A 23,283-nucleotide genomic window follows, 5' to 3' on the forward strand; every position below is an offset into this window, starting at 1 on the left:
GAGTGTGACCCATAGTCACCCGGCACCTCCCCCACTCGTGCCAACGCAGTTTTGAAAACCGCAATAAACTGGAATCTGGACAATGCAGATCCATCCATGTGTCTCAAGAAAACCCCAGGATAACCTCCCCTTATCTTCAAAAACTCTGTTACCTGCCCAACCGGGCACAATGGGTGTCCCGGAATCCCATACAAAACCACCAGGCGCCCGCGCCCCACCTGATCCGTTTTGGAAAAACGTAATCGACATTCCACTCGATCTACCCCAAGCGTTACGTCTCCCAATAACAACCCTCCTACTACCTGCTTCGCTGGGCTAACCAACTCGCCAATCCGAAAGGCCCCGAAAAAGGCCAACACAAATGCCACTGCAAACAACCTCTGTTCGTAAGGGGATGCACACACGTCCCCCAAGCACCCCACTAAACGCACTAACAATGGAAGCGATATCGGCCGCCTAGAGTCCCGCGACCGCGCCCCTCTTCGAAAACCCTTCATGGCCTGCCGTACTAGAAAATCCTTCGTGGCATCCCGCACCCCTTGCAACTTGAATAAAAAGGCCAAAGCTGACAACCGGTAACTCATTACCGATACGGACCGCCCCGCTGAAAAATCGCCACTAATCACCGCCAAAACCCCCACCACTCGGCCATGATAACCCGGCTCCATGCCCTCCGACCTGCCTAACTCTTCCCACTCATTCCACACTGCCTGGTATCGGCACCAAGTAGCCTCAGACACCGATCTCCTAATGCCCTCCAAAGCTACACCAATGCTAGATCCCACAACCATTCCGGACATAGTGCTCCATCGTCGTCTGCTCCCGGCACCAGCCTTCTGAACCTGCGAAACTGAAACCGAGACAGCGCATCAGCCACCTCGTTCTGAACCCCCGGCACATGCCTCGCCACAACACAAATGTTCAGTGCCAAGCAACGGAGCACCAGATGCCTCAGATACCCCACCACCGGGGGAGATTTTGCTGACAACGAATTGATCGAATGAACCACCGCCATATTATCACAATGCATGCAAACCTTTTTTCCCGAAAATTCAGAGCCCCACAGCTCGAGCGCCACTATGATCGGGAACAATTCAAGCAAAGCCAAATTCTTTACCAACCCCTTCTCCTTCCATGCTTGTGGCCACTGTGCCACGCACCAATGAGTCTGAAAAATCGCTCCAAAACCCGTCGCCCCTGCCGCATCCGTAAACAGCTCAATCTGACTATTGGACATTGCCTTGCTCATCCAGAGTGTCCTACCATTATACCTGTCTAAAAAGGAATCCCAAACCAGCAGATCCCCTTTCATCACCCTCGTCACTCTGACAAAATGATTCGGCGCTGTCACTCCAGCAGTCGCGCTCGCCAATCTCCTATTAAATATGCGCCCCATCGGCATGATGCGACAGGCGAAATTCAATTTTCCCAAGACTGACTGCAACTCCCTCAGCTTCACCTTTTTAGCCTGGTATAATGACCGCACTGACGCTTTCAAATCCACCAACTTCCCTTCCGGCAAGCGGCATTCCATCGCCATCGTGTCAATTTCTATGCCCAAAAAGCATAAAGCCGTCACTGGCCCTTCCGTTTTTTCCTTCGCCAAAGGAATACCCAAACTCTGCGCTATCCGCTGTAACGTAAACAACAACAATGAACAAACCGAAGACCTTGCCGGCCCGACACAAAGGAAATCGTCCAAGTAATGAATGACGGAGTGAACCCCCGCCATGTCCCGGACCACCCATTCCACGAAAGAACTAAATGCCTCGAAATAAGAACAAGAAATAGAACATCCCATGGGCAGGCAACGGTCCACATAATACTCCCCCTCCCACATACATCCCAACAGATGCTGACTGTCTGGATGCACTGGGAGCAAGCGAAAAGCTGCCTCCACATCCGCTTTCGCCATCAGGGCCCCACGCCCGGCCGCCCGCACCAAATCCAAAGCTCTGTCAAAAGAAACATAACAAACCGCTGACAGCTCCGGTGATATCCCATCATTCACCGACAACCCGGCCGGGTAGGATAAATGATGTATGAGCCGAAATTTCCTCGGCTCTTTTTTGGGAACCACCCCCAATGGCGAAATCCGAAGATTGGAAAATGGTGGGTCCTGAAACGGTCCCGCCATCCTCCCTAATTCAACCTCCTTGTCCAGCTTCTCTTTCACAACCTCTGGGTGTTCCCTTGCGGACCTCAAGTTACCTGGGCGAAACACTGGGGCCCCAGATTCAAACGGAATCCGAAAACCCTCAGTAAAACCCTTCCTCAATAACTCGGCCGCCCGCACATCCGGATACCTACTTAAATAGGGAAGCATCGCCTCTACCCTCACCGGCGTCCTCCCTTTTTCCAGCCCCCTCCCCAGGCTTACTTTTTCCTTTCTTAAAGCACCGGGACAACGGATGGGAACCTCCACATCCGGAACACTCGTGCTTGAAACGGCACGAGGCCCCGAATTTACACTGACCCTCATTGAATTGCCAGCAGGCTCCCTTTCTCTGACCCGCCGAGGACCCGTTGCTTGTACCCGAACCCCCGGCAGCCCCCCGAAAGGGCTGAGCCGGGGCTGTCATTAACCTCATCCACAAGGAGATGTCCTTGTGGTCCCATTTAAGTCCGGCCCGCAGAGCCTTGCGCTGCCGAAACTGTTCATCGTACCTCAACCACCCTAACCCGCCATACACTCTATACGCCTCCCCAATTGAATCCATATACCCGAAAAGTGCGGAACAATGTTCCGGCTCCTTTTCCCCAATGACACTGGCTAGGATCGCAAAGGCCTGTAACCAGTTGGTAAATGTCCTGGGAATAAGCCTATACCTCCTCTTTTCCTCATCCTCCTTCTCCTTTTTTGAATCGCTTGGCTTCACCTTATCCAAGTTAAACTTCTCAAGGGGAAGCAGGGAAAAAATTTCCACATACTCCCCTTTCCAGATCTTCTCCCTCACCTCCTTTTTCAAATGCACCCCCAACGGACTCTCGAAGCAAACGTATACCTCGCTCCGCGCCCTATCATCTAGCCGCACCACCTCATCCTCTTTCTCCTTCTCTTTTTCCCCATCCTTTACCGCGTCCGACCCGGCCGCAGCCCCTGCCCCCTGCCCTGCTTCTGACGCCACTGCAGCTCCCTGCGTAGCAATACTCTGCGCCGCCACCCCCGGCGGCACGCCACCCGAGGGACCCACCCAAGCCCCCGCCGGCGAACCAGACCCACTAGTACCTGCTCGCTCAGCCGACAGCCCCTGCAGCACCCCCAATAACTGCCCCCAAAAATCTGCCCCCGGTAACGCCGCCGGCTCCCGAACCCCAGAGCCCTGCACACTCACAGACACAGAAGACCCTCCCCCCACACTACCCGCAACATTAAGCATACTCGTCGTTCTCTCACCAGGCTGCCTCTGAATCGGATCCGGAACAGCCGTATCATGATTCTCCGGACGCTCCATCCGTCTCGCTGCGTTGTCGCTTCCATCCTCGTCACCAGAGTCCGAATCGCCGCTGAGGACCTCAGGGGGGACCAGCAAGGGGACAGCCTGCAATTGGCGGCCGTCAACCCCCACGGTCACCGCACCCTGCTCCTCCACTCGCCTCCTGCTGGACCTTTTGCGTGTCGCCCGACGCGGCGTCCTGCGGCCGTCCACCCACGACGATCCCGAGGCCGACTCCTGCACTGCGGCTCCACGTGCCGTCCCCACTGGTCTCCCACCCTGCCGACTGCAGGGCGGCCGTTCGCCCTCTGATAGCTGCTGAGTCCTCCCCCCAGCACGATCCTCGCTGGGGGGTACCGTCACCACTGAACGCCCGCTGTCGCCCCGCCGATTGCCGGACCCCTCCTCCCCAGCCCTTCGGCTGGCGATCTGCAGCTCCTGTGCTGCACTGTCTGTGCGCCTCCCCTGCCGTCTGCAGGGAGTCCCCAACGGCATAGTCATCAGCTGAGCACTGCCCCCGGCCGGCACATCACCGGGGGCTGCTGTAAATCTGGTCCGGGGCCTTGCCGCCCGCGGACCGGAAGTAGGCCGCACATAAGCTCCGCCCACCTCCGGCCCGCGGGATCTCCGATGAGGATTCCTCCCGGAGGCCGGCGAAGCTCCTGCATGCTGGTGAGGGCTCCCCTGTCCCGGAGGGTCCCGCAAGGGGCTCCTAGATCTCGCTCCCCTCCCGCTGGGGGAGTAACGCTCCGGCGGCCGCGACCGCCGAGCGCGCAGCACAGGTCCAGGTGCTGCAGCTGCAGCCACAGCTGAAGGCACCAGCGCTCCGTCCCCACAGGCCGCACGCAGCTGCTCCCGCACCACATCCACCCCCAGGACTTCGGAGGCTCCACGGACCCACTCCAACAGCGCGGCGAGGTCAGCCATTCTGGAACCGGCGATGCTGACCACACACGAAATGGCACCCACGGCAAAGAGGAGGTACTGCTAACGACTGCCCCTTATAAACCCCCCCTTTCTCTCCCCACCCCTTATGACCTCTGGCCCAATCCTCGCCGCTCACCAAACCACCAATCCCTTCATCCCTTACACAGCCCTATTCCCTCCACATTAACCCCTTCCTACCCTATACCCTCCCGATAGTCATGGGGCTCATTCACCCCTATGGGGCTCATTGCCCATCTAGACTGTGAATAGTAGTATATACTGCAGTACCCATTTGCGGGTCCAAGTCAACTACGGGGGACTAAATATAATTAAGTTAAAAAAAAGTGTTTCTACAAATATAAAAAAATTAGAATTGTTCCCATTTCCCAGTTCAAAAATGAAGAAATAAATATAATTAAAAATAATAAACATATTGGTATTGCGGCACCAATAATAGTCTGATCTATCAAAATGTAAAATTATTTACCTGTATGGTATACGTCTTAACCCCTTAACGACCAATGACGTCTATAGTACATCATGAGCAGGTGTCAGTTCCTGTATCATGACACGCAATAGACGACATCACGTAAATGAACTGTCTTTGTGTGAAAGCCCACAGTGACAGCTCCATAAAGACAGCAGTCACTGACTGTTGACAGGCACAGCCGGAGATGTGGGGACCCATTTCAGTTGGCCCCACTCTCTGATCACTGGGGTGCTGAAATATCACTACTTACCGCACTATCACTGCAGGTGTAGCACCCAGGGGGTTCAGGTCGGGTCTAGTCCCTGTTTACTTATCACCGGGCTGGTGCGGAAGTCTGAGATGTCTCGGTGGACTGCCAGGTTTCATGCCCCGAGGTGTACACCAGTAGAATAGAAGGGAGATAAGAGGTAGATGTTTGTCGTGACGCGACCTGCGGTACGCGGCCTGGGATTAGCCGCTGCTGCTGTCACTGTCCTCTGGGGAGGATGGTAATAGCAGAAAAGATGGTATCGCTCCCCACAGGTGGAGTGGGCTCCGGGGAAATGAGGGTAGTGGAGACAGCCGGTGGCGCCGAAGCCCAGGGGTGGCGGCGTCTGCAATGACTGGGACGACACCAGGGCTGCGGTTCAAAGTTCTTTTTACTCACAGTTTGTAAGATGCCCCGCTGGTGCCACTCTCCTCCGCAATGGGCTCCAGCTGGTCCTGGGTGAATCAGAAGCAATCACCGGTGTCTGGGGAGTGTGAAACCTTCCTTCTCTGCGCTTACTTATGAATCCCCCGTGGCTTGAAGCAACTTGGGGATCCCGGTGTTCTTGTAAATTGTCCCGTCCCGTATGGAGGTGGTGCAGATCCTCGCCGTGGGGCCTGGCTACAATCCCGACCCCGGATCCTATGTGTCACTTTGCTCCAGGAAAATGGGTGGTGAGCAATGGGACTTGGAATCCCCACCCTCTGCAGATTCTGGTTGTCCAACGTGGAGTATGTCCTACCCCAGGGCTCTGCACCCTAACTGTGCTGGCACTGTGGGAACGGTTAGGCTTGACTTCAGCTACCATGTTCTCCTGTCTCAGTAGCTCCACTGTTTGCCTCTCGCCCTTTTCAAGTCTGCCCGGTTCTAGCAGAAGAAGCCCTCAAGCACTCTCTCCTGTGACGTGTTCTTCACAGTCTCAGGCTATTCTAAAATGAAACTGTTTGTGTGATCCTACTCCCTCAGTGCAGCCCCCACCGTTCTGATAACTCACCAGTGGTTGTCCCAGCAACCGGGAATTTCTCTTGCTGTCTGACTTCCTGAGTTGTGTAACTGTCTGAATCACTAGCTGGATGTTGTGTAAGTGAAAAACACCAGTGATTAACCTCTTCTTACCCGGGATAAGCATGGCACCTTAAATGAGATACAATACCCTGTGGCAACTGAAGCCTCAGGGGCGCCACACAGGAGCTTTGCTTAGCTGACAGCTGAGCTCCTGCATTAAAAGACAGGGCCAGTGCGCACACCGCCCCTGGCTGATTAACTGTCTAGATGATCATGAACTGTAACAATCGCAGTAGTTAGAAGGTTGTAAGAGGGAGGTTGCTTCCTCTCTCACACTCATCGGCCCCCGATGACAAAATCCCTTGAAGTCGATGGCTGTCATGGCACCCGGAGGTCAAACAATGACCTCCTGATGTGACAGTCATGGAGGCCTGTTAGACCTTGCCATAGGCACACTGTAAAAGTAAAGCGGTTTGCAGCACTCAAAACAGGACCTTAGAATAGGGCAATAAGCCTAAAGGTGGACTTACGTCTAATAGTCTAAGGAGTCCATTTTGAAGAAGCTATAAATAAAATGAGGAGACAAATTGAGTGGAAAATCAAAAAGCTTCTATATTTTGCCATAGATGTTTTGACTTGTCATAGGTCATTTTTAAGCATACAAGATAGGTTCACTTCACAGGTATAAATAGTACAGGTTAGTACTAGAGAGCCAATTAAAACTGTCTCCACCCTAGTAAAAACCATAAATCTATATGGAAGGGAGAAAATTACAATACTCATGTCCCCGTCCTCAATCACTGTCCTCAAATATTGTACATAATATTCTAAAACAAAAAGAAAAAAGAAATAATGAAAAAAAAAACCTGTTAAAAATATCATATATCTCTAACCTTACGATCAAAACAATACTAGGAATATTATCCAAAAAGACACCCATGTAGGTTATATTCGATATTAAAACCCCTAGGTTGTAGATAGTCCAACTTATATATTCAACAAAGCTCTTTTTTCTTTAATAGACTCGATCTGTCACCTCCTCTCCTAAACACTGGAATATCATCAATGACTCTAAAGCGTAACTGATTAACAGAGTGCCTCTTTAAAGTGTTTAGGGATTGGTACGTCCCAAAGACCTGTACTAGTAGTACTTTTATGCATGCTGATCCAAGTCCTAACTTCCATAGTAGTCACAGGGATAGTATGGTATTCCAATTACTCGTTACAAAGCGAGTTTTTGTGTACTCTCCTCGCGATATTCGTATGTGATTGGTCACTGTAAAAAAAAAAAAAAGAAGAAGAAGCAAAAGGGTTAAAGCAGTACATACTTACAAAGTCCCTGCAGCTGCAGCGTTACTTCTGGACCTGACAATTATCTCTAATGAATATTCACTGGTTTCCCTGCCCACCGTGGGAATCTGATTGGTTGCAGTCAGGCCACGCCCCCATCTGTTGATTGCTTGGAATCACAGGCATTGTCTCAAGGTCTATCTCATGGTATAAAATAAATAAATAATCAAACAATTGACGTAGGGTCCCCCCTGTATTGATACGAGCCCAGATAAAGCCGGCTACAGGCTTATCAAAATAAGAGGAACTGTGATGCCCTGGCAAAACCAGGTAGTTACAGTTAGGCCCCCGCATTCCACCGTTCCCTCACTAGGAAACACACAGCCAACCAGAAACCCTAGTCACCATCCCTTAGGGAAAGATAGCCACACCAGTGGGCATGACCAGGTGGTTGGGACACGCCCACCGAGGGGTCTAGACAGCCCAGGGCGGGAAAGCAGTGAGCAAAGTCTAAGAAAGTGTTGGAGTAAAGTTTGGAGAGGAGTGTGGGCTGGAGGTAAGTGTAGCTCCAGCAGGAAAGTCAAGTTGAACAGTACCAGGGTAGGAGCCCTGGTGCCACTGGCTAGGAGGCAGACGGTGGTCTCCGTCAGCAGGAGACGGGAAGATGGCTCGGCGGAACCGAGGTGGACGAGGACAGGGTTGTAGCCCGCCGGTACTGACACGGGGAACCGACCTGGAAACCGTAGCACAAAGGGTGGTGCTCGGACCCTGAAGCCAGAAACCAGAACCAAGCGGATTGGTTAATTCACCAATTGAGGCCAGGACTAGAGGTCCTGTCCCACCCAAAGTCCCTCATAGAAGACAACAGCTCACCAATTAGGAATAAGAGGTCACTGCCAGGGCCCATAGATCCCACGGGCCAGCGTCAGCGGGCACAGCTCCTTAGGCCACATCCAGCCAGGAGCAGACTCCTGAGTTTCACACTAGGAAAGTCCACCTTACACAAAGCAGTGCAGGAAAAGGATAGAGACCACCAGCCGGGTGGGGGACCCGAACGCAACCGGCCGTGGCACCAGCCACCAGCACCTTGGTTTACCAGAGACCTGTGTGTTTTACTAACAGTGAGTACACCAGCACCCCCTGCGGTCACCCTCCCCTGCACTGCGAGCCACCGGGTCCCGGGGCCCACCATCCCTGCCCACGGAGGGATTAACAACTTGCTGCACAACATCTCCCCCGGGTGCCCCATAACAGCAGCGGTGGTGTCCCACCTCACCACACACCGTGGGTGGCGTCACAAACTTACTACGGCCTAGCTCGTACATCTACGTACCCCCATTTATTCGGCGTGTCCGCGAGACCCCCGAGTCCGGAGACCCTCGAGCCACCACCCCTGAAGGCCCGGACCCGAGCAGCGCCGGCTGCTGGCATGGGGGCGGCACAGAACCGCATGCAGCTTTATTTTTTTTTGTCATGCTGTGCTGTCCGCCTAGCATGATATAGCCTGACAGCTGGGGGCTGGTATTCTAAGCCTTGGGAGTCCTATGGTTATTAGGCCACCCGTCAGGCTAAGAATAGCAACCTAAAGGCACCCGGGATTGTCACATCCATTAGATGTGACAAGTCATGCGCTGTATCCAGTTCTTCCCGATTGCCCTGGTGTGGTGGCAATCGGGGTAATATGAAAGGTTAATAACAGCCCACAGCTGTCACTAAGCTCTAGATTAGTGATGGCAGGCGTCTGACACCCCCCCATCACTAATATGTAAGTAAAAGTAAATAAACATAAACAACGGAAAAATCCTTTATTTGAAATAAAAGAAAATGAAACACCCTCTTTCACCACTTTATTAACCCCAAAACACCCCTGAAGGTCCAACGTAATCCACACAAGGTCCCATGATGATTTCAGCACTGCTACATCTGAAATTACAGCTCACTATCATGGAACATGACCGAACGCTGTAACTGCAGGCAGAGAGTGAACGATTAGCAGTGACGTCACTCAGATTAGTGATGGTCACACCTGGACGTTCACATGTGAATGTGGGTAACCTGAGTGACGTCACAAGGTGAATCGCATTCATGTCATCGGATCATCGGGGTTTCTGGCAGATCCACCGGCATGAACGTCACCGAGTTTCTCCGCATCTTTACCGCAGGACTTTGCTGGAGGGATGTCTAATGATGTAGGTGCTCCGGTCTGTAAGGCGATCCGTAGTTCAGTAAGCCTGGGTTGTCATGCTGATGACCCAGCGTTACTATGGCAGCGATCGAGCCCCCGTGATCACTTTCAAGGGACTTGATCTGTCAGGTAGAGGTAAGAGATCTCTCTCCCTTCCTTCTGACTGCTGCGATTGCATAGATTGCAGCATTCATAGGGTTATATAACCGGGAGTGGCGCGAGTGTGAGGCCCCACAGGTGTTGTGTCGGTGCATTACCTTCAGGGACTCCACTCAGCTGGATCTGGTCACAGGTAGGAGATCTTCTTCTTGTCGTGACGCCACTCTCAGTATTGCGGTCAGTGGGGACCGCCACTGCAGGTTGAGGGACGCCTGGGGCTGATGGTGAGTGCAGTTAGTTGGAATTGCCTCCTGAGAGTGAGGCAAGCCCCAGGACCCTGTGTAGGTGCGTAGAACCACAAGGCGCAGAATAACTCCACACAGGCAGAATGTCTTTCAGGGTTTTTACTCACTTCAGGTGGCAGGGTGAGTAACCCGGGCGTAGCTGGGATGAACCAGGCTGGAACCAGGTATCCTTCAGGCTGACTTCTGGTGGTGACTACCAACTCGCCTTCCTTAGCCCTTGGTGGTTTGGGGTGACCCCGACTTTTAGTCCCTATGGGGGTCACCCAGGGAAGTTGCTGAAGCCTCACTCCCCTTCGTTTGCCGTTTGCTTGTGGCCTGGACCAGCTCACTCCAGCTGCTTGCCTCCTGTGAGCTATGGGCCCTAACTGTGGCTACGTGGCTGCGGCTTTTGTGGTGTTGTGGTGTGGGCTTTGAGGGCCCCACACCGGCAGGTTTAGCAAAAGAAAGCTGGATCTATCTCCGCTTCGGGATCTGCCGCCCGTTTGGGCCTGGTTCTCCCTAGCAGTCTCCTTACTTCCCACTCTGTGCTCTCTCTCTAGCTGGAGATGGGTTTCGGGTAGCCCTCCTAGGTGACCGTTCTCCCCCGTCGGTAGCCACTGCGCGGACGCTGTCAGACTACAGCAGCCCAGGGGAAGGGGTCAGCTCTCCTCGGAGCTCCCTGGACTCTGCTCTGAACCGGCTCACATCTGGGACCTTCACTGCTGCTCCTGTCAGAGCTTCACTTTCCTGCTCCTCACTCCTCCACACTCTGCTGCAGACTCTTCTTAGACTGTTCTCTCCTCCTCCTTTTCCCTTTTGTGCCTGCCTACGCCACCTAGCAACCAGACTCTCTTACCACACCCCTTGAGAGGAGATGGAGGCTTTTGGCCCCCTCCACTATTCCAGTGGAGGTGAAGGCTTTTCCCCCTCCTGGGATCCCCAGGGGTCCTCTCATAGGTACATGTGTGAGGCCTGATCACTATGCGCCTGTGTAGTCACACCTCGGTCAGCCTTCTGGATTACCTGTTTGTACTGTCCCCAGCATGGGTGCAGTACTCAGTGGTGCCTGACCAGGTCAGGGGCGCCACATTCCCCCTTAGTTATCACCAGCACGTCCTCGGGCTGCAAGACAACATTTTAAAATGCATGCATAAAACATTAAAACATGTAAAACATTTTAAAAGCACCAGGTACCATACATCACCACCCTCCACCCACAAGTCCGTTAACCCACCCAAAACCCTCTCACGTTGGCCGCGCCTTCAGCCACTTCTGGCAGGATGTAGAGGCGGCTTTCATGGGCTGGTGGTTTCAGGGTATACCTGGCCTGGTGGATCCGCGCCTTCAGCCTCTTCTGGCAGGATGTAGAGGCGGCCTCCACAGTTGGTGCTGACCAGGTACCCTCTTTGTGGTGGAGAGCCAGGCCCCATAAACAGGCATGCTCTCTGGTCGCAGGTGAGCCAAGGCCCTATATACGGACGGGCTCCTCCTGGTTGCAGACGAGCCAAGCCCCTAAACAGGCTGACTCTGGTGGTGGTGGTGCCCTCTGGTGTAACTATTTACACTGCGAGAGTTTGTGGCTATAGCCAGTTCATAGCCTTAAGGTTTATTTCTCACATGAGTTTATGTGGGCACATACTTGAACTTTTAAAACGTTGCAAAACAAACTTTCCAACTGGTCAAAACTTGCTGTACTTTACTTGAACTTATGCAGACTCCTCTTCACCAGGGCTTGGGCCTGTAGGGCTGCGGCACCTGTTGGTTTCTTGACCTTTTTCCTCATCTGTAGTGGTCTCATCATTAGGTCTTTGGTCTTTTCTTTCTTTATTACTGTCTTTCCTTTCTTCTTTGGGACATGGTACTACATCTAGCGCGTACCAGCCTCTTTCGCCTCGATGCAGGGTAAACTGTACGGAGTCTCCCATTTTTAAGTTTCTGCCAGGGTGTCCTCTGGGCAGATGAGCTCTCACATCTCTTCTATTGACGAAGATACCTTCTTTGATACCAGGTGCAACAATGAACCCGTATCCTGACTTTAGGCTGAAGTCCTCCACTACTCCTCTACAAAGGGGTCCTCTGACCTGTGCTTTGGCTCTTCTCAGGAACCGTTTTTCTTGTAGGTCTCTGGCCGTGACTTCTCTCTGCTCTGGGGATGGCGGTGCAGGGAAAGACTGGGTTCTACTGCGGCGCTGTGTCTTGCGGGCTGGATTCTGCGAAGTGCAGCTTACAAGCTCCCAGGTGAGGCTTTGGGGCAGATCTTCCTCAGCAGAAGGTGTCAGGTCTTCCTCGTCCCAGCGGGAATACGGCAGCATCTCTGGCTCGGGGCATGGATCCACTGCTGGTGGCTCCTGAGTCAGCTCCTCAGTTTCCTGGCCTCCTCTCCCCCTTAGTTCTTCTTGGCACTCCTTTGGTGGCAGTGCTGGGGATGGGCTTTCTTCAGCAGGCCCAGGCGGGGGACTCTTTGGCGTGGTTGCTGCAGGGGTTTCTGGAATCCTCTTGGGGGTATGCGGAGGGAGCATGTACTGGTCCACCAACCATTGTGGAAACTTGGCCTCCATGTCAGCCTTTAGCTGCCAGTATGCGGGGTCCTCCCCCAGCGTGGGCTTTCCAGCAGGGACCTCTTTGGACTGGGGAGCGGTGTCTGCTCTGGCCTTGCAGGCCGGGGAAAATGGTGATGCAATCTCTTGGCGGGCCGCGCCTGGCATGGTGGCGGCCTGGTCTTGGCGGGCCGCGCCCTGTATGGCGGCGGCCTGGTCTTGGCGGGCCGCGCCCTGTATGGCGGCGGCCTGGTCTTGGCGGGCCGCGCCCTGTATGGCGGCGGCCTGGTCTTGGCGGGCCGCGCCCTGTATGGCGGCGGCCTGGATCGGCGTCGCAGCTGCGATGGGATCTGTGCAGGCTGGGCTGGGCGTCGCTGCAGGGACCGGGTCTTGGTGGGCCGAGCAGGGCATCGCTGCGGCGGCCGGGGCTTGGCGGGCCGAGCAGGGCATCGCTGCGGCGGCCGGGGCTTGACGGGCTGAGCAGGGCATCGCTGCGGCGGCCGGGGCTTGGCGGGCCGAGCAGGGCATCGCTGCGGCGGCCTGGGCTTGGCGGGCCGCACCTGGCGTGGCTGCGGCCTGGCTCAGCGTCGCCGCGCCGGGCGCCTCTTCAGGGACCGCGGGCGTGGCAGCAGGGGTCGGGGCATCCGGGCCGGCAGGGGTAATACTGGACTCACCCATCGGTGGCAGCATCGGGGTCTGAGTCGTCGCCGTCCGGTCTGGCACTCGTCGTGCGGTTCCCCTCTCATAGGCCTGAACCGCGGCAGCCATCTCCAGAAGTTCCATGCGTTCTTCCCTGATCTGCTCCACGACCCGGGTCTCCAGTCGGTCGCAGAACTGGGCCAGCTCCCGATACCACCAGGCAGCGGAGCCCGGTTCTGGGTTTCTGCGGTCAGACGCCATTTCTTCTGCGCCCTCTTCTGCACGATTTCCCAGCAGTGGACTCGCCGTTGCCTCTAGTAGCAAGCTGTTCAGTTTTCACTCTGCCTCTTTCAGCAGCTCCTCTCCCAGCAGCAGGCTTCTGGCTCCCTTTCTGTCCCGACGTCTCTGGACGCTTCCGCTCTCTTCACAAGCGAGGTCAGAACTCTGCAGGGGATCTCTGGGTAGCCACACCTCTTCGTGGGCGGTAACTTCTCCCAGCGCGGGCTGCTGTTGTTTTTCAGCGCGCTTTTCATGGTGGCAATATGGCGGCGCTTCCAATTTTTCAAGCGGACCGCCCAGGCACATGGTCACCTGTCTGAACAGGTCTAGTCCTTATTCTGTTCGTGACGCCAGATGTGAAGCCCCACAGGTGTTGTGTCGGTGCATTACCTTCAGGGACTCCACTCGGCTGGATCTTGTCACAGGTAGGAGAATCTTCTATTTGTCGTGACGCCACTCTCAGTATTGCGGTCAGTGGGGACCGCCACTGCAGGTTGAGGGACGCCTGGGGCTGATGGTGAGTGCAGTTAGTTGGAATTGCCTCCTGAGAGTGAGGCAAGCCCCAGGACCCTGTGTAGGTGCGTAGAACCACAAGGCGCAGAATAACTCCACACAGGCAGAATGTCTTTCAGGGTTTTTACTCACTTCAGGTGGCAGGGTGAGTAACCCGGGCGTAGCTGGGATGAACCAGGCTGGAACCAGGTATCCTTCAGGCTGACTTCTGGTGGTGACTACCAACTCGCCTTCCTTAGCCCTTGGTGGTTTGGGGTGACCCCGACTTTTAGTCCCTATGGGGGTCACCCAGGGAAGTTGCTGAAGCCTCACTCCCCTTCGTTTGCCGTTTGCTTGTGGCCTGGACCAGCTCACTCCAGCTGCTTGCCTCCTGTGAGCTATGGGCCCTAACTGTGGCTACGTGGCTGCGGCTTTTGTGGTGTTGTGGTGTGGGCTTTGAGGGCCCCACACCGGCAGGTTTAGCAAAAGAAAGCTGGATCTATCTCCGCTTCGGGATCTGCCGCCCGTTTGGGCCTGGTTCTCCCTAGCAGTCTCCTTACTTCCCACTCTGTGCTCTCTCTCTAGCTGGAGATGGGTTTCGGGTAGCCCTCCTAGGTGACCGTTCTCCCCCGTCGGTAGCCACTGCGCGGACGCTGTCAGACTACAGCAGCCCAGGGGAAGGGGTCAGCTCTCCTCGGAGCTCCCTGGACTCTGCTCTGAACCGGCTCACATCTGGGACCTTCACTGCTGCTCCTGTCAGAGCTTCACTTTCCTGCTCCTCACTCCTCCACACTCTGCTGCAGACTCTTCTTAGACTGTTCTCTCCTCCTCCTTTTCCCTTTTGTGCCTGCCTACGCCACCTAGCAACCAGACTCTCTTACCACACCCCTTGAGAGGAGATGGAGGCTTTTGGCCCCCTCCACTATTCCAGTGGAGGTGAAGGCTTTTCCCCCTCCTGGGATCCCCAGGGGTCCTCTCATAGGTACATGTGTGAGGCCTGATCACTATGCGCCTGTGTAGTCACACCTCGGTCAGCCTTCTGGATTACCTGTTTGTACTGTCCCCAGCATGGGTGCAGTACTCAGTGGTGCCTGACCAGGTCAGGGGCGCCACACGAGCACCGCTCTGAGCAGACAGAGCCGAGTCCTAGCTGTAACATCAGCCAGAGACCCGGCGGCGAGCACAGGGGTAGAGTGCCTGAATCCCCGCGGTCGACATGACAAAAAAAGCACAAAAAAAGCATACCTCTTTGTTGAGTCCAGCAAAAAATTACTCGCATTTCCCATTGATTTGCATTGTACTCGCTATTCGGAATGAATATGCGAATATTACAAAGTACTCGTTACAAGTATAGCGATTACGAATATATCGGTACTCGCTCATCTTTACTCCCTGGTCATATATCACTTGCCCATATAAGGATGAGATAAAGTTTGGTCTTTTTACCATATTTCCACAGCAAGCACATCCTAAACATGGACAGTTCTCTATTTATGGTCGACTCAATGTTGTCTGCAACATTCTTTTGAGGGGCTCTATTTCCGATATAATAATATCTTTTAAATGATGGCCTTGTTTATAAGACAACAAAGGAGGAAGCTTGAAATCATTAATCATGGGATGTGGTCTAGGTAAAAGTGGCCAGTGTTTCCTCAAAAACCCCAAAATTCTACCACTGATAAAGTGGACACAAAGGGGATCTTTTTAATTACCTTAACATGACATTTGTCCTTTAAAAAATCATTACGACAAAGAGCCAGAACATTTTTTAGTGTGTAATAATAGTCAAAGATAGTTTTTATTATCTAAATCTGGTATCGCTGTAATCGCACTGACTAGAGATGAGTGAGCATGCTCTTCATGGCTTGTTAGTTGATCGAGCTTCGAACATCTGAGTTTGAAAGAGCTTGAGTTTCCCACTGACTTCAAATATGCTCAGTACTTGAGTCGCATCGGAGAAACCTGATGCTTGATTGAGTAGCAAGCAGTGGCGAGAACGCTTGTGTGACTCCCTGGACTAGCCAGGTAGTCACATACATACCAACACACACACCCCCACCCTAGGCAGTTACAACAGTCAACCAAAAACCCTTGTTGCCTCCCTCCAGAGTCTGATGTCCACACCAGGTGGGGCGGAGCCAGGCGCTTGGCCCCACCCACCGAGGAGTTCACAGGCTTGGAGGCGGGAAAAGTGTCAGATCAGTCTTGGAGGTGAAAGTGAGAGGAGTGAACACTTGAGGTGTCTGGGTTGGAGCCCGGACACTGATAGCAAGGTTGGCAGACAGTGGTGGCCGTCTGCAGGAGTTGGTGGAACTCCGCAGTGCCGTAAGGACCGGGGTCGGGCATCGGCCCGCCGGTACCGGACCGGGGAACGGAGTGAAGCTAAGCACACAAGCAGGGCCATCGGACCCCGACCAAGCTTGGAGCCACCGTCAATAGTCAAATCCGAATGTGACAGGAACCCCAGGGGTTTCCAAACTACTAAGTCCCGATTGAAGGCAACCGTCCACCCACAGAGGATATACAGCCACCGCCACAGGCTAGAGATCCAAGGGCCAGCGCCTGCGGGCAAAACGGGCTCCTACGGCACCTATACGCCGGGGAGCGGACTACCGGTGGGCAAACACAGGAGTCAAGAACATTCTCAAAGGTGCAGGGAAAGACAGCCACCATCAGCCATCCAGGGAGAGCACAACAACAACACTGCAGCCGGCTGCGGGACCCGTCCATCCGGCCGTTTTGGTTTACCAGAGACTTTGTTAGTGATTGTCTGAGTGAGTACACCAGTGCCGTCCGGCACCGCGTCGCGCTGTCCCTGCAACCCTGCACCCCAGCCATCCAGCCTCCCCGTTACACCACCGGGCCCCGGGATCACCAACCCCCTACCCTTGGAGGGGACAACATCCTAGCTGCACCCTACCATCTCTCCCGGGATCCCCGTTACCAGCAGCGGTGGTGCCATCATCACCACGTCCCGTGGGTGGCGTCACGAACAATCTCCCTAAACATACCACCCCCTTTTCACTCACGGGTGAGGAGCGCTCCGGTCCACCTCTCGAGCCACCGAGCAGCAGCAGCAGAAGCCCCGGACCCGAGCGTGGCGAGCGCATCCCCTCTGCCCGCGACACTTGACCATCACTAGCTCTGACCTAAAGAATAAAGCCTTCTAATTACTTATACTTCACGATGAAAAGTGTAAAAAAATAATGGTTCTGGCTCCCAGAGATCGCAGTAAGACTCGGCACAAATTTATCCTGTGTTCTATGTTGAGCGCTTATATCAAAGTTTCCATTTAAATCTCTGAAAGACGTGATTCCATCAAAACGCCAGACATTCATTATAATGCGACAAATGAAGACACTTTGGACTTTCTGTGGCCTACGATCCGACTGTGTCCGTCTTTTTAGACGTGCAAGGTACCTCTGCTATATCAATAGTGAATGGATTCTTAAAGAGTTTCATCTTAATCAGGTATTTTGTAGATTAAAGGGCACTTTACACACTGCGATATCACAATCAATATCGCTAGCGAGCGTACCTGCCCCTGTCGGTTGTGTGTCACGGGCAAATCGCTGCCTGTGGCGCACAACATCGCTAACATCCGTCACACATACCAGCCTAGCGACGTCGCTGTGGCCGGTGAACTGCCTCCTTTCTAAGGGGTCGGTTCGTTCGGCGTCACAGCGACGTCACTATTTAAGCGGCCGCCCAATAGAAGCGGAGGGGCGGAGATGAGCGGGACGAACATCCCACCCACCTTCTTCCTTCCTTATTGCGTACGGCCGCAGGTACGAGGTTGTTCCTTGTTCCTGCGATGTCACACATAGCGATGTGTGTTGCCGCAGGAACGACGAACAACCTGCGTCCTGCAACAGCAACGATAATCGGGAATGGAACAACGCATCAATGATCAACGATAAGGCAAGTAATTTTGATCGTTAACGGTCGTTCGTGCGTTTCACACGCAATGACGTTGCTAACGAGGCCGATGAACGTCACGAATTACGTGACCCCAATCACATCTCGTTAGCGATGTTGTTGCGTGTAAAACGGCCTTTAGATGGACACCTTAATACAAGTATAACTTCTCAACATAGAGCACAGGATAAATCTGAACTGATCCAAAATGTTCTCTACCCCAAAGTTTCACCAAAAAAAACCTACTCAATATATAAAAACAAGTCCCCACTTAGGTTCATTATCTGTTAACAGAAATATAGGGGGTTTCCATATTACTGGTAGCACAGAGGTTCTGGAAAAGTGGTATGTGTTACGGTTCCCATTTCTGGGGATCTGCATGTCTCCTTATCCTTTGCTGTGGTCTGGCTATGCTATATCTTGGTCCCAGGTCTGTGTGGCGCTGGAGACTATGTTCTGATTCCATGCTACTGAGCATGTGCGAGCGCTGGAGACTAAGTCCTATCTTGGAGCCACTGCACATGTGCGGGTGACATCATCGCTGACACGAGGTCACATGTCTCTGACACATTCTAAGCCGATTGGCCGCTGGTCATGTGCTTATGACGCTTTGCTCTGTGATAGGCCAGCGTGACGTCATTGCTGACGATTCTCGCAGCGGATTGTCTGGTGTCCTCCATCTTGGATGAGGCACAGAGTCTATATAAGACACTGACGCACGCTGCTCGGCGCTCAGTCCTCTTGGTTCCTGCATAGGAGTAGACGCTCTGTGCACGTCCCTTGCGGCACCTATTGTCTATCTAGGTGAGTGTTATCGGTAGGGTAACGCTCTTGTACTTTGCAGCTTATGCTGTGGTCCGTATCCTCTCACCTTAGTGGAGCGGACATAGGCAGGTGCTTGCTGCACATGGTCTGACTGGGCCTTGTGGTTCTACTCTGAGGTGAGCGCTATCGGTAGGGTAGCGCTCCTGTACCTTTCAGCCGTACTGTTGTCCGTGTCCTCGCATCTTAGTGGAGCGGACATAGGTAGGTTAGGTGGTCGTTGCCTTCTAGGGTAACGCTCCACTACACTGCCCCCTGCAGCAGTCCGTATCCTCGCACACTAGGGGAGCGGTCATAGGCAGGAGTTTCAAGCTAGCAGCCTTGCTGCTGTCTGTATCCTTGCACCACAAGTGGAGCGGACATAGGTAGGTGCCATATTGCTACACACTACACCTAGTCTCTGTGATTGTTAACTGAGACAGGTGCTTTCACGCTCACAGATTGTGAGACTTCTTTGCACTTTTATGTTGTATTCCTCACTCTTTTGCATTTCCACTCCTCTATGTTATGCTAAGAGGTAGTCGCTGTGACTTAAACAGTATACGCCGCTATTGGCCTTGGTGACAATGTGACGTAACAGTGTCAGTACCGCTTTGGTGGTACAGGTTTCCTCTATCCTCTGCCCTACTCTGCAGCAGAGCTCTGCACGGTGGACCCTGACTGTCGGACAGCCTTCCATTCCCTTATTATCCGACAACCCCCGTAACAGTATGCCTCCTCACCCTTAAAGGAAATCCAGAGAAATCTGCACTTCTCAATCAAAATGACCCTCTCTCTTCAGAGTCCTACAGTCCCAGAGTGTGCCTAAACCACAATTAGTGTCCACATGTTTGGCATTTCTGTAGCAAGGAGAGGCCATTTAATTTACAGGGTTCAAGTCTTTAGAAGCTCAAGTTGGGAACATTGTACAGGCACTACAATGCTTGTGGATACTATAATGGTAGATTTCCATTTTCATTCTGCAACATCCATTGCTGCTTGTTTCTGGAAAACACCCATCAAGTATAAATCATGACTATACCCGTACATGAATTCACAAAGGGGTGTAATTTGCAAATTAGGGTCACTTGAGGGAGGTTTCTTCTAGCACTTAGGGGTTTTCTATATGGATTTTGCATACTATTCTAGGAAATGCTGAGCTCCAAAAGTTAAATAGCGCTTCTTCCCTCCTGAGTCTCGCCATGTGGCCAAGCAGTACTGTATAGTCACATATGGGGTATTCTCACGTTCACAGGAAATTGTGTAACAATTATTTGGTCATTTTTACCTGTGTCCCTTTGTAAAAAAAAGGAAAATCTGGGGTGAAAACAAAATTTTAGTGGTAAAAATGAACTGGGGTCACCTATGGGGGGTTCTTCAGTCCTGTGTGGGCACCTGAGGCTTATTCGCCACAGGGTATTGCATCTCACTTAAGGGGCAGTACTCATCCTGGGTAAGGAAGAGGTTAACCACTGGTTTTCACTTACACAACATACACAGCTCAGGTGCTTTAACATAGAAACTGGGCTAAAGGTGGTCACCATAACAACGGGTTTTTCTGAGCCACTGGTGAGTCATCAGGATGGTGGCGGCAGCACAAGGGAAATGAGAGAACACACAGTTTTTACTTCAGAATAGTCTGAGACGCAGAAGAAGTAGGGTCGCTGAGGGGTGTGCTGCATAGCTCCCCTCAGAGGGAACGACTAGGAGGAGTGGTTAAGAGCTCTCCCGGGACCGACTGAGAGAGTGCCAGAACACCAGGGACTCACAGGACCGCGGTCACTGAAGGGCGTGCTTCAGAGCTCCTTAAGTAAGGACCGGGCAGACTGGAAGAAGCAGGAGATGGCCGGTGGAGCTGGTGAGATGGAGGAGAAACATGGTAGCTGACGGGAGAGCCTAACAGCCCCTTCGCGATCGGCGCAGTAAGGGTGCAGAACCCTAGTGCGGCGTACACTTCACATGGCGCCATCAGAATCTGCAGGTAAGGGGCATTTCATGTTCCATTGCCCACCACAAAGGTCCCAGGGCACAGCAGTATATAGAGTCAGGAGTCAAAGTCATGGTCAGCCCACAATTAATTCGCACTGCCTGCGAACGGGATGGGAAATAAACCCAAGGAAACTGGGGTCCCAAGTGGCTTCACACCACAGGGATCCACACTACAAGCGCAAGGAAGGAAGGTCTCACGCTCCACAACACCGGTGGTGGCCTCTGAATCATCTGGGATCGGCTAGGGCCCATCACGGTGGAAACTGGCACTCCAAGGATGACGACCTTACAACGTGAGTAAAAGAACTTTGTCCACAGTCCTGGTGTCATCCTGTCATTGCCGACACCATCGCCCCGTGCTCCAGTACCAATGGTTGCTACCCCCCCCACCATCGTTCTCCTTGGGGCCAAGCTCTACCTGTGGGGAGCAGGACCATCTGAGCTGCGTGACCATCCGCCCCGGAGGAGAGCAACATATGGCAGTGCCGGCTGATCGTTGGCCACATACCACGAGTGGCGCTGCAAAACAAACCCCCATCATCCCCCATACCGGTCACCCTTGCACCATTTGTTACAGGGGGGGACTGGCGGATTAGGATAAGGATGTGTATTCCCAATCACCAGTCGGGGTCCACAGTGCTCCCAGATGGAAAAGGAGCTGCTGGCAACCCGAAGGTTAGGCAGAGAATACAGAGCTGGGTGGCTCTGAGATAATCCTGGAACCCGGTCACGTGTGTAGGGACACGTCAAACCGGACGACAACCCAGTTAGCGTTTCGGTGGAGTGGGCGCTACTCCGACCACGTGTGTAGGGAACACGTCATGCGAGATGGTAACCAGTTAGCGTTGATCGAGAAGACCGCTGCGACAGCGCCGTCGGCCACGTGTGTAAAGGCTACTTTACATGCTGCGACATCGCTAGCGATCTCATTAGCGATGTAAAAAATTGAGATCGCACATGCGTAAAATGACCCATGTGCGATCTCAAAAGATCGCACTTGCGATCTAGAATTTTACATCGCTTATGAGATCGCCAGCAATGTCGTAGCATGTAAAGTAGCCTTAAGACACGTCAGGCCGAGTGGTCCTCTGATTAGCGTTTCTGGTCCCCACTCGACTGGCCATGTGTGTAAAGGACACGTCAGACCAGGTAGTCACACCAGTAGCATTTGACTGGGAAGCTGAGGAGGGAAATAGGGTTCACACACCCAATCCAGGAACACCCTGTTAACTCCACAGGGGTTCTGGAATATGCTGTCCGTGCGCATAGAGGGCACAACTGGACCGGTGGCGCAGCATGTACGCTGTCCGTGTGCGTAGAGAGCACTCTCGGACAGCTGACGCAGCAGGTATGCTGTCTGTGTGCATAGGAGGCACAAACGGACAGGTGACGCAGCAGCCGCAGTCCAGTTAACGCCACTGGACTGCTATAGCACAACTGGAATGGCAGCAAGGAAGCACGGCGCCTGACCCTGATGTGTTGAGCCACGGGTGTCTTGGCATGACAAGCACCGGACGCCTAACCCTACCTACTGCTTCCAAACAAAAGCTTATGCCGCAATGGGCTCTAACATGGAGGTGTGCTCTGAGCATAGGTGAAGACTGCGCACCTCCATGTTGTGTCCAGTCCCTTTTGTAACCTGGGTCTGCCCCAAACCCAGGTTGGACCACAATGGCACCTTCATGGACCAATAGCGGAGTGCCACGTCATCAGTGACAACACCAGCGGCCTATCCGGCACCGCCACGTCATTGATGGCATCATGGCAGCCACGCCCCAAACACCTCACCAGTCATCATCTGACGACCAATGGTGGGGTGCCAGGTCATAGTGGCGGGCCTCCGCGAGCCAGTCCGGAGTGGCCACATAATCAGGACATCTGATGCCCTCTGGCCTATCAGGGCCTGCTACCTCACGTACATGCCCAGTGAGGTCCTTCCCGGACTTCCCCTCCAATGCACTAAGTGTCTGAGCATGCTCAGTAGCCTGAACAACAGTCTCAGAAATCAGACTATCAGCCTGAGCATGCTCAGTAGGCATAATACAGGACTTAGACACAGCACATAATCCAAGTACCTGTGCAAAGAGACTTTTTGCATGCTCAGTAGCCTGAACCGAGGACTTAGCTTCAGAAATGGCACTATCAGGCTGAGCATGCTCACTAGACGAAACACTGGACTTAGGCTGTGCCTGGGGTAAATCGGCACATGCATGCGCACTAGCCGCCTCTCCACACTTAGACGTGGAGGAGCAAGCAGCCAGCTGGACGACCCGAGGCACAGCCAAAAACGGCAGCCGGCGCCTGGACGCAACTGGAACCGCAGCAGGCTGCTTGCGGCTATGACAGCGCCGATTCGTAACACCCTTTTTTTGACTGACATTGCCACGGAGCCGGGTGAGGCCAGTCACAGCAACCCCAAATACCACTGGCCCGGTGACGGAGAGCCCTGAGGCCCCGTGGGTGCGTCACTGGCACTTCAAGGGCTATGCCATTGTGACATGGTACCCGCAAACCATTCCAGCCAAATCTGCAATCCAATAGGATGTGCTCTCCTTTCTGAGCTTTGCACTATGCCTAAAAAGTAGTTTTTAAACACATATGAGGTATTGCCGTACTCAGAAGAAATTGAGTAGAAATTTTGTGCTCCATTTTCTCCTGTTACAC

This window comes from Anomaloglossus baeobatrachus, chromosome 4 (genome assembly GCF_048569485.1).
Source record: "Anomaloglossus baeobatrachus isolate aAnoBae1 chromosome 4, aAnoBae1.hap1, whole genome shotgun sequence".
NCBI classification, from domain to species: domain Eukaryota; kingdom Metazoa; phylum Chordata; class Amphibia; order Anura; family Aromobatidae; genus Anomaloglossus; species Anomaloglossus baeobatrachus.